The sequence below is a fragment of the Lytechinus variegatus genome, chromosome 2 (assembly GCF_018143015.1).
Source record: "Lytechinus variegatus isolate NC3 chromosome 2, Lvar_3.0, whole genome shotgun sequence".
In the NCBI taxonomy this organism is placed as follows: domain Eukaryota; kingdom Metazoa; phylum Echinodermata; class Echinoidea; order Temnopleuroida; family Toxopneustidae; genus Lytechinus; species Lytechinus variegatus.
In genome coordinates, this window is record NC_054741.1 from 10,248,665 (window position 1) to 10,260,973 (window position 12,309).

Consider the following 12,309-nt stretch of genomic DNA (forward strand, 5'->3'; position numbering starts at 1 on the left):
TTACACTATTTACTCTTCTTTCCTATTATGTCCCTCCAATTGGTGATGGTTGACCCCCATTGCCCACCCCTGGTTGATAGTGCTTAATGAGAAAAGATATTGATTAATGGTCATTCTGAAACTTAATTCGTTTAAACTACTCTACTCCCTGTATGCGTGTCTTTTTTCTTTAAAACTTGTATGAACTAACTGAAACAAGACTATCACTAATCCATGAAGAAAAGGATTGTTTTTTACTGCGTTTTTGACTCACGAGCCATTTTTCTTGCCTATGAGAAGTATCATTCGTATCTTTTGACATGTAGAATAACTTTATAGTCTTAATGTTTAACTAAACCATTATTTCAAGTTCATCATTGTACTATCATCATGAAATGACGGGAAGGCATATCTGTGGTATCTGTCACAGTTTTCTCAACCAAATGTCTAAGAGGGATAATACTTTGCCTGAACATATACATGTAAGTAGAATTTTAATTTGTGGTAAAGGAGTCCAAACTTTAACTTAGTTGTCACAAGGCTTATGATATCAACGACAAACAAATTAATAAAATTAATGAATAACTAGCAGAATTCAAATATTTTAAACAAATTATTCAGGAAGGCTAGGTCAAGGTAACAACTTGTATAGAAAAAATATAATCTAATTAACGTCCATGTTATGTTTGTTAATAATGTTGATCAATGGTCTTGAGACCTCAAACATATCCTTGCCAATATTACAACACTGCCACTATCACTACATCGTCACTGTTACTACACTGTTACTATTACTACACCATCACTATCACTACACCGTCACTATCATTACACCGTCACTATCATTACACCGTCACTATCATTACACCGTCACTATCATTACACCGTCACTATTACTACACCTTCATTATCACTACACCGTCACTATCATTACACCGTCACTATCATTACACCGTCACTATCATTACACCGTCACTATTACTACACCGTCACTATTACTACACCCTCAATATCATTACACCCTCAATATCACTACACCATCCTTATTACTACACCATCACTATCACTACACCATTATAACTCTGCCTCATATATTCAGTGCAGAGAGAATATCCTGGTGTTTTTCGCCATTGCATTTGTTGTGTTTTGAGATAAGAGTGAACGAACATTGCATCACTGGCTTGCCTATTGTAAATCAAATGGCAGGATTGGTTATCCTCAAGATTTGATGTATCTGTTGATATAGCAGTTGGCCTCACATCTAGGGTCCTATAACATGATACCAAGTGATTAATCATTCTGGTTATCAATCATGAAATTATATCCTTAGTTCGATTGGTTGCTTTGTGTAATATAATCCAGGTCCCCTTGGAGCAAAACCCAACTGATGTTTCAGTGTCCTCTGATTAAGTCAAATATACCAAGTCCTTTGGAAAGAATGTCAAACCCTTATTCTAAATAGTCATCTGATGATGAAATTACAAAGAAATATTTATTCTTTCCCTCATTATCTTTTTGAAAAGCCAGCCATTATTATTGAACTCAACGTACTAATGTAACTCTATTTTGAACACGGGTAAATAATGTTAAATGTAGAAGGATCTTTCTCGTAACTCCTTGTGAAAATATCATATACTTGTATTGTATTCCATGTATGATTGAAATCAGTGTCTGTATTTCAACGTTTATATTTAACGCCCATTATGTTTAACAGCCATAGGCAATCTAGTAGAACAAATACACATATGAATTATGTGCATTAAATTTCTAATAAGCTATTTTTAAAAATAGCATTGCAACTTCGTTTTCAAAATATGAAAACGCATATTTCACAGATCATGTTGCACTCTATTAAACTCATTTATTACCACTTTTATAACCTTTGATCCTATTGTTTGCTGAATTAATATTCTGTTATGCTATAAAGAAACTCATATTTAAATTTGCTTCTTATACTATAATTATTATGGGTATGAGATGAAATCATGAAATAAAGTGCGACAGACAGATGAAAGCATATAATGTTGCTTCTTTTTATATAACTTTTTCCGACATTTAACCATCCGCTCCCCACAAAAAGTAGGGATTGCTAGAGTGTTTTTGTCTATGTGGGCAGAAAGAGGAAGAGAGTGGTGAAATATATATATGATACTGTATAAATATGGTTCATAGGCGGATCCAGGGGGCCCGGCCCCCCCCCCCCCCATTGACGGAGCAAAAAAAAAGAAAAAAGGGGAAAAGAAAGGAAAAAAGAAAAGGAAGGGAAAAGAGAGGAGAAAAGAAGAAAGTCAAACATAAGAGGAGGAACATGATTGAATAAAATGACATGAGGGGAAGACTTTGAAAATAATTTTTTGAAAAATCTTTTTGTTAGGATATAAAATTTTCGCTCGCGCTTCGCGCTCTTATTGTCTTTTAGGGAATTTGCATATCTTGCTCAATATGGAGCTTGAAATATCAAACTTTGAAGTCAATATACAAAACATATTTCAGCTGGGAAATTGAACTTTCATTATTTTGTTTGATTTACAAATTGATTTTAAAAAAGTGCTCTGTAAAAATGTCTGTGTTGTAGTCTGAATATTATCATTTTCTGCTTGCGCTGCGCGCTCGCAAAATTTGATTTGTCAGGTACCTATTTATGTTCCTGTATTCCATAAAGTTCTCAAAAAGTTCCCTATTCAGGTAAGATTGTCAAAACGTATCAGCTAGCGCTGCACGCTAGCATTTTGATTAGTAAGTTATGTATATCCCAATATTAATTCTAAATCAAACTACTTCGATGACAGTTTATCAAAAATTTCGGCTCGCGATTTCCGCTCGCATTGATAGATATGCATTTTATGCATAATTACAAAAGTGCTTTAAATGTCCAGTTTTCAGGCCATAATATTAACAGATTTCGCGCTCTCATGCTTAGGAAGACAAATAGGAAGATAGTCATCATTTTCTTATGATGACATAATGCCCTTATAGAATGTCCCGGTCCTATGTAAAAACTCAAAGTAATAATAATGAAATACATTAGCTCTTTTTTAACTGTCATCCATCACGATCCACAATTTTCCCACAAATTGTTTGCAATACAGAGCTTAAATTAACCCTTTGTTAGATCGGAATATCATATATTTTTAGCTCGCGCTTTGCGCTCGCTTTATTGATTTTCATGATAAGAAAGGTACTTAGAATACCCAAATTCTAGGTCGAAATCTAAAACACACGTTAATTCAGATACGCAGATTGTTCTCTATTTAAATCATTATCCAGTTTCAGATCACAATATCAAAAAGTGTCAGCTTGCAGATAAATAACTTATCCTTTTCATGATTTACAAAACATGAATAGAGTGTCCAGACTTTTTCCGCTCGCGCTTCGTGCTCGCATCAATAAAGTTTAATTTATATACTCAGAGTCCTTCCAAGATTACAAAAAGTGCTTAGCATTTCCACTATTCAGGTAAAAAAAGTCAAAAATTTTCAGCTCGCGCTTCGCGCTCGTAATATTTGAATGTTGAAATATACAACGTCTTCATGGCTAAATGCAAGCAGTCCATAACAGGTACAATTTCGAGCAGTTCAAAACGTATACAAAAATTTTCTGCTCGCGCTCTGCGCTCACATTATTAATGTAAGGAAGATCCCCACTTACTCATCCTTTTCATTTACAAAACTAATTGAATAGAGTGTCTTGTTCAGTAGGTCTAAATCTCGAAAAAAAATTCTCACGCTTCGTGCTCGCATGTTTAATTATATACCTATTCTGTTTAACAAAACGTGCTAAGAATTTCCATTCCTTAGGTAAAAATTTCAAAAAATTTCGGCTCGCGCTTCGCGCTCGCATTATTTGATTTTTAAAAATGTGTAACGTTTTCATGGCTAATTGCAAGCAAGTATTTAACAGTACCTTTTCCATCACTTCACTTCTGCTCACTCTTTACGTTCGTAGTAATTATTAACTTGCATACACATCTTTTTTTCAGGAAGACAAACATTTCCCAGAATGTTCAAAATTTTAGGAAAAAGTACATAAGATTTCCAAAAAGATTAGCTCGCGCTTCGCACTCGCATTATATAAATAAGGGTTATGGTATTATACTTTTATGTTTCACAAGAATAAAGCTAAAAAGTGACCATTAGGAATACCCCTTCAAAGAAATAAAAATCCCGGCAAAAATCATATGGCTGAAAAAAATTCCGGGCCCCCTCTATTGGCGAAGGCTGTGGTTGTGTTTTTGTTAGGGTGGTGTCCATAATCCTGATCATCACGTTGATGATGGTGATGAGGAGGACAGTGATGGTGATGGTGGTGGAGATGGTGTTGACTTTGAAGGCGGTATTGATGATGGTAATGAGGATGGCGGTGGTGGTGGTGTTGATGGTCGTTGAGATGGTTGTGGTGGTGGTGGTGTTGATGATGGTATTGATTTTGAAGGCGATGTTGATGATGGTGCTGAGGAGGATAGTGGTGTTGGTGGTGATGGTGGTGGCGGTGGTGGTGGTGGTGATGTGATGATGGTGCTGATTTTGAAGGTGGTGCTGATGGTGACGAGGATAGTAGAGGTGGTAGTGGTGATGGTGGTGGTGATGATGATTTTGAAGGTGGTGCATAGGGGTGATGATGATGATGAGGAGGAGGAGGAGGAGGATGGTCGTGGTGGTATAGGTGATTCAGATAGTGGATTAATGGGTTACTGAGATTTCTTACGCTAAAATAATAGAAAAGTGATAGAGAAATTATGATTAAGGTTTTGTAATTGCTGTACTGAACAACTAGCCAAAATAATGGGTCAGAAAATATTTGTAAAATGTTTGGGATAAGTAACTGACCGAATGAATAATACAAAAGACCCGGGACAAAAGATTTGTTATTGGCTACCCTGGATATTTAATGTATTATAAAACACACACACACAGAGGGGGTGGCAATGATAGTGGTAATGGGATGACAGAAAGAAGACAATATAGAGGAGGGGAATAGTATGAATGGTAGGTTGCAGTTTGTCATGCTTAAGAAATCCCTTAATATCATCGTGCATGAGGCGAGAGGTCGCTATACCACTTTAGGCAATGTGATTGCACGATTATTTAAGGCGGTTTTCCACTAGGGCGCGGACAAGACCAGGAAGGGTTGCGGAAGCTACTTTTGTCATTTCGGCATGCTGTCCCGGGGGGGCCACTTCCATTCACGAGTGGATACCATGCGCGACCATGGGGTCTCGAAAAGCACCCTAAACACATAATTTCCATATTCTGAAAGTGCACCCCTTAACAAGTATTGGCGTGTGAAACCCTACCCTTAACAAGTATTTGAAACAAAACGATACTCTTGGCAAATATTCCCTGAAATGAACCCCTAACCAAGTACAGGAATGTTTTATTGTTACGGGTCCTTCGGTCGTCGGCTTTACTTTTTTTGGTTTAGTACGACCCCACTTTCTACACCTCGCGCAAATCGGACTCTAAACACGTAGTGTTGGGGCAAAAAGGACATCCTTTATAAAACATTTTGATCTTGTTTTATCATCCCCGCAAATTCGACCCTAAACACGTAATTTTTCTAGCGAAATAGATACCCTTTTTTCATTATTTTTGTGTTTTTGACACCCTTATCACGTTACGTACGTAACGTGCCCTATCGTGAAAAAGACATCCTTTTTACGTGTTTTTTTGGTCGCGCATGGTATCCACTCGTCAATGTAAGTGGCCCCCCCGGGCATGCTGTCCGCAACCGAATTCCGTAAAAGATTATGCAAATGATCTTGTCTTAGGACACGACCAGGACTGTCTGCGTATTGTCATAGGACATTCCTGGGACTGTCCTGGGACAAGACTATCTAAATAAATTTGTCGGCGTTCGGTGCGGACAGCATGCAGATCGTATTAGGACAGAACCGGAGACATTTAGGACAACGTCACGAGTGGTAAATTCAAGGACTAGGACAATCGGACAACTTGCCAATACTCCATGAAAATTATCGTTCATATATTTTCTTAATGAATTTAGGGGTGTTATTTGGGTTTTCTTCGACTACAAAGACTGTATAGGATTTTCTTGTATATCAAATCAAATTGCATACTTTGGTGGACATCCCAGGGGGACACGGGCGACGCGTCCCCTCACTTTTTGGAAAGGGGTGGGCATTTGATATCAAATGCCCCCTTCCAAATATTTGGAACGAGCAAAAAAAGAAATGGAAAAGAACCAGAAGGGAAAAGAGGAGAGAAAATAGGAAAAACAAAAGGAGAAAGACGAGTGAATTAAATAAGATGAGGGGGGGGGGGATTTCATGTCACTATGTTTAAATTTTCGCTCACGCTTTGTGCCCGCATTGCCTAATCTATGAGATACATAACTTGCTCAATAGACTAATATTGAGCTTAAAATATCAAGTTTTGAAGTAAATATACAAACCATTTCTCGGACATTAAGTTTTCAATTTGTTTGATTTACAAATAGATTTTATTTGTCAAATAACTATTCTCTTCGTGTATTCCATAATTTTTTTGAAAAATATCCCTTTTTAGGATAGTCTGATTGTGAATAGTATCAGCTAAAGCTGCTCGCTTGCATTTTGATTGGGCAGTTATGTATACCTGTATCAATTGTAACAAATTATTTTAAATTTCTCTTTCATGACAATTTAACAAAATTTTCGGCTCGCAATTTGCACTCGCATTGTTTTTTGTTAAAAATATATCAAACCATGCATCCTATTCATGATTACAAAATGTCCAGTTACTAGTATCTGACCTTAATATCAATTTCACGCCCTCATTGGGTTTATTTGATTAATAACTAATATAATAATATTTTCATGATTTCCTAATAATCATTTTCCGTTTTCAGAATGGAATATGGACAAGTTTCATCTCTCGCTTAGGAAGATAGTCGTCATAGTCAAAGACAAAAAATGTCCTTAAAATGTCCCGGTCGCATCTCAAAATATATGTAATGATAAAAATATAAACTTGAGCTTCGCACTCGCATCATTTATTAAGCGCGATCCATATCCAATTCGTAACTGCGCTTAAATTCTTTTTTTTAGATCAGAAAATCAAATATGTTTAACTCACTCACCGCGCTCTTATTATTGATATTATAATAAGTAATGTAATTAGAATGTCCAGATTCTAGGTCTGGATCTAAACACACGCACGCATGTTTATTTAAATACGAATCTTGTGCCAGTTTCAGATCAGATTACCAAATATTATTATTAATGTAGGAATATTATCCATCTATCCAATTATCCATCCTTTTCCCGATTTACAAAACGTGAGATGTCGAATTTCGTTTCGGCTCGCGCTTCGCACTCACATCAAGTGTATAGTCATACCCCTTTCCTGTTCATGCTTTTAAAAGGTGCTTAGAATACCCAGTATTTAGGTCGGAGTGTAAGAAAACAAAATAATCAGCTCGCGCTTCGCGCTCGCATTATTTGATAGTTGAAATATGTAGGATAAAGGAAAGTGTGTTAGCGGTGTAATGTAGTATTCACTTTTTGAATGCAGATTTTGTGCATTTTTATACATAACAATAAATTATCTCGGATCTTGATTTTTTTCAACTAAGGTAAATTTAAAAAGACTGCATATGTTCATAGCAAAGTCGGGGCTCTCTTTATAACATTACTTTCTTATAATTTTTCTACAAAAATATATTACAAAAGAGGAAGAAAACAGGAAGTTAGGATGCAAATTGCATTCGAAAGGCACATGCGGATCAAGGGGTGAGGTGGTCTTGCTCCCCCTTTAAAAAGTACAAACAGAAGAAAAATAAGTGAAATGGGAAGGGAAACTTAAAAATGATATGGTGGTTGCTGGCTTACCCCTCCCAGTATTAAAGAGATATACAAACAGCACAAAAGAAATAGGAATAAACAAAGGAGATTAATGAAATAAGGTGAAATAGAATCAAGGATGGAACAAAATCGCGATAATGAACAGAAAATAATTGGTCGAGATTATGAATGTGTAAGATTAGAAATATCAGTTTTAATTTTTGGACGAAAATGTGAATCCAGTGTCTAATCGCCGTTGCCTCCTCTTGTACCAATTGAAATAGACTAAGAAAGAAAATATAAATGGGCGATTCCAGGAGGCCGAATGCGATCGCTACGCCTTATTGACTTTGTAAAAATAGGAAAAACGGAGTAACCAAAGACAAAAAGGGAAGAAGAGTGAAGAAATTGACAGACCTGCAGACGGGGAGAATATCAGCGTTTCAGCTAGGTCAATTTGTAAAAATTAATGGTCCATTTCGCGCTTCATACTTTCAATAGTTTAATCATAAGAAGATTGTGCACGCTGTTCATTTTTTTACGAAAAATACTTCGGTCTTTTCTTTTTCGTCATTGATGTTTGAAAGAAGTAAGTTTGCGCTTCGCGCTCATATTCTATGTTTATGAGAAACATGCTCTGTGCACGACTTTTTTTCAGGAAGGCCTATTTTTTGTAGAGTCGTGGTGTAGTGGTTCTGACTCCCGCCTTGTAAACGGAGAGTCGTGTGTTCGATTCTCACCGCGGTCTAAACCGTCCTTTGGCAAGACGTATTGCATACCTTGCCACTCTCCACCCAGGTGCTAAATGGGTACCCGGTTGGAAGCGAAAGTTATTGAGGCTGGGATGAATGCAAGGAATGCTTCCCAGGGTGTGGAAATCGTGCACATTTCATGCGGAATTAAAATGAATCCTGAGGTAAATCGTTTGCCCCTGCTGTAAATCGTTTTGAGCCGTTCTGAGAAAAAGCGATATTTATAAACTTGCTCCCATTTATTGTTATTATTTCTTATTAATGACACCTCATTCATGATCAAACAAAGTGCTTAAAATGTAATAGGAATCTGAACTTGAATTTTAGTTTGAAATATACACCTGTATTATTAATTTTGTTATGATATTTGCCCTATTTGTAAAGTCAAGAGCTGCCTATACGGTCCTTTTTTCAGTCGAGTACATTAAAATTATCTAGTTCATAATCAAACGTTGGATGAAACATCTTTTTATGTTCAGTACAGAACAAAAAAATCTGCTCGCATCATTGCCAGCTTAACTATTGCAAGAAATATTTTAAAAGTCCGCTTTTCAGATCAGTAGAAAATGCTTGAAATATTCCTCCTTCAAGTCTGTAACCCCCTCCCCCCAAAAATCAACTCGTGCTTCGCGCTCGCGTTATATGTTTTAAACACTGCTTGAAATATTAGGTTCTCAGGTTTGTTTAGTGATATACTAATTAGGCCACTTGACCCCGTACTTCTTTAGTTTTTGTAATTTTCTTGTCTTGTATTATCCCGTTGCCCCATCTAGTGCACTGACCATAAATGGCTTTTGCTACTTGTGTACTCGTTCCATACATATTAGCATTGGATCCACACATTCCTGAATCACTCCGCTTGCCTTCCTATTCCAGTCCGAACGTTCCTGAAACAGTCCGCTTGCCTTCTTATTCCTGTCCGCACGTTCCTGAAACTGTCCGCTTGCCTTCTTATTCCAATCCCCGGGTCCAATCCGCATGTTCCTGAAACATTCCGCATGGCTTCTTCTTTCCTTCTTGAAGCTGACCTGATTGCGGATGGTTTCCGGAAGACGCGGAAGGGTTTAGGAAGGGCAGGACATCATCAGGACATCGTCAGGACAGGGTCCCGAAGGTGTCAGGAATTCAATATCCGCGTCCAAATTTTGGTCTCGACCAAAATTTGGATGCGGACAAATTTTGATTTTCCGAACACCTGGGGCCCGTTGCATAAAACTTTTTACCTGAGAAAACTCAGGTTGTTTTTACCGGAGTTTTTGCCCTGTGCTAAAGTCAATGGCGGAAATCAGACTAACCTAAGTTATCAGTTTTTACCAGAGTTTTCTCAGGTAAAAAGTTTTATGCAACAGGCTTCAGGAAGGGTTTAAGACAGCGTGCGGACACTCCCAGGAATGTCAGGACAGGTTGCGGAAGGGTCGCGGATTGTAATTATTACATTCCGCGCCTTGTCCTGACGCTGTCCTGGCCCTAGTGGAAAAGGGGTTTTATTCATGTTACACAGCAGCCTACCAATCCCTCTCCCCATGCCCCCCCCCCAAAAAAAAAACGCCCACGCACATATATAATAATGGTTCTACATCGTAAACTTGGTCATATTTTTATTAAATATCAATTTACTTTTTGTACACCCCCCGCAAGACCATAGTTGCAAGGACAGATACAGGAACCACATCAAATCAATGAAACATGAAAAATGCAAAAATGAATCTCAACTCTCCAAGTATATGGAAAACTAAACTAAATCAAACACCAAATTCGAATGAAAGCTGGCGAATAGGAAAAAAAATTGTCAAATACTAATCAAAGAAAAAGCGGACTCTGCAATCTCTGAACGAATATCTTTCAATATTTTGTTATTTGTATACAAGGCACGAAGTGGCCGAGCCCCCAGCTATATTTATTGGCTTTTACAGAGAAAAGTTCACACTCACAACCTGTGCAGTTCTGACGATAAATTTGCTCCTTGACATCCACACTCGTAATACAAAAATCACTTTGGGAGATCGTGCTTTTGCCTGTGCAGCCCGAAAATTATGGAATAGTTTGCCATATTTAATTAGATCCTCTCCATTAGTAGAAACGTTCAAACTTAGACTAAAAACCTATATTTTCACTTAATTCCCATACATTCTTTTCCTTTTCCCTCTTCTAAATTTGTTTTCAAGCATTTCATAAGCATTTACAGCGCAGTAGAATATATGCACATATTTCTGCACTCTACAAATTAGAATATTATTATCATATACATAGGCGGATCCAGGGGGGGGGCCCCTATTGGTGGAGCAAAAAAAAGAAAAAAGGGGAAAGAAAGGAAAAAAGAAAAAGGGAAAAGAGAGGAGAAAAGAAGGAAGGCAAGCATAAGAGGAGGAAGATGAGTGAATAAAATAAGATAAGGGGAAGACTTGGAATTTTTTTTTTTAATCTTTCATGTCGGGATATAAAATTTTCGCTCGCGCTTTGCGCTCGCATTGCCTTTTAGGTGATATCTTGCTCAATATGGACCTTAAAATATTCTGAAGTCAATATGCAAAACATATTTCAGCTGGGAAATTGAACTTTCATTTATTTTGTTTTATTTACAAATTGATTTTTTAAAAGTGTAAAAATTTCTGTTTTATGGTCTGAATATTACCAATTTCTGCTTGCGCTGCGCGCTCACAAAATTTGATTTGTCAGTTACCTATTATTTTCCTGTATTCCATGAAGTTCTCAAAATATCCCTATTTAGGTCAGATTGTCAAAACGTATCAGCTAGCGCTGCACGCTTGCATTTTGATTAGTGAGTTATGTATATCTCAATATTAATTCTAAAACAAACTACTTAAAATCACCATTTGATGACAATCATAAATTTCTGCTCGCGATTTGCGCTCGCATTGATAGATTTTGAACTCATGCATCTTATGCATAATTACAAAAGTGCTTTAAATGTCCAGTTTTCAGGCCATAATATTAATAGATTTTGCGCTCTCATGCTTAGGAAGAGAAATAGGAAGATAGTCATCATTTTCTTATGATGACATAATGTCCTGATATATAGAATATCCCGGTCCTATGTAAAAACTCAAAGTAACAATAATTGAAAATATCAGCTCTGTTTTAACTGTTATCCTTTTTCACCTCACAATTTTTCCACAAAGTGCTTGCAATACAGAGCTTAAAGTGACCCCTTTTCAGATCTGAATATCATATATTTTTAGCTCGCGCTTTGCGCTCGCTTTATTGATTTTCATGGTAAAAAAAGGTATTTAGAGTACCCAAATTCTAGGTCGATATCTCAAACACAGGTTTATTCAGATACGCAGCTTGTTCTCCATTTAAATAATTATCCAGTTTCAGATAACAATATAAAAAAATTGTCTGCTCGCGCTTTGTGCTCGCATTATTAATGTGTGAAAATTTCCAATAGCTTAACCTTTTCATGATTTACAAAACATGAATAGAGTGTCCAGAATTTTACCGCTCGCGCTTCGCGCTCGCATCAATAATGTTCAGTTTTTGTCTTATCCTTTCCACGATTACAAAAAGTGCTTAAAATTTCCATTGACAGGTAGAAATGTCAAAAATTTTCAGCTCGCGCTTCGCGCTCGCAATATTTGAATGTTGAAATGTAACGTCTTCATGGCTAAGTTCAAGCAGTCCATAACAAATACGTTTTCGATCAGCTCAAAACGTATATAAAAATTTTCCGCTCGCGCTCTGCACTCGCAATATTAATGTAAGGAAGATCCCCACTTCCTCATCCTTTTCATGATTTACAAAACTTGAATAGAGTGTCTCGTTCAGTAGGTCTAAATC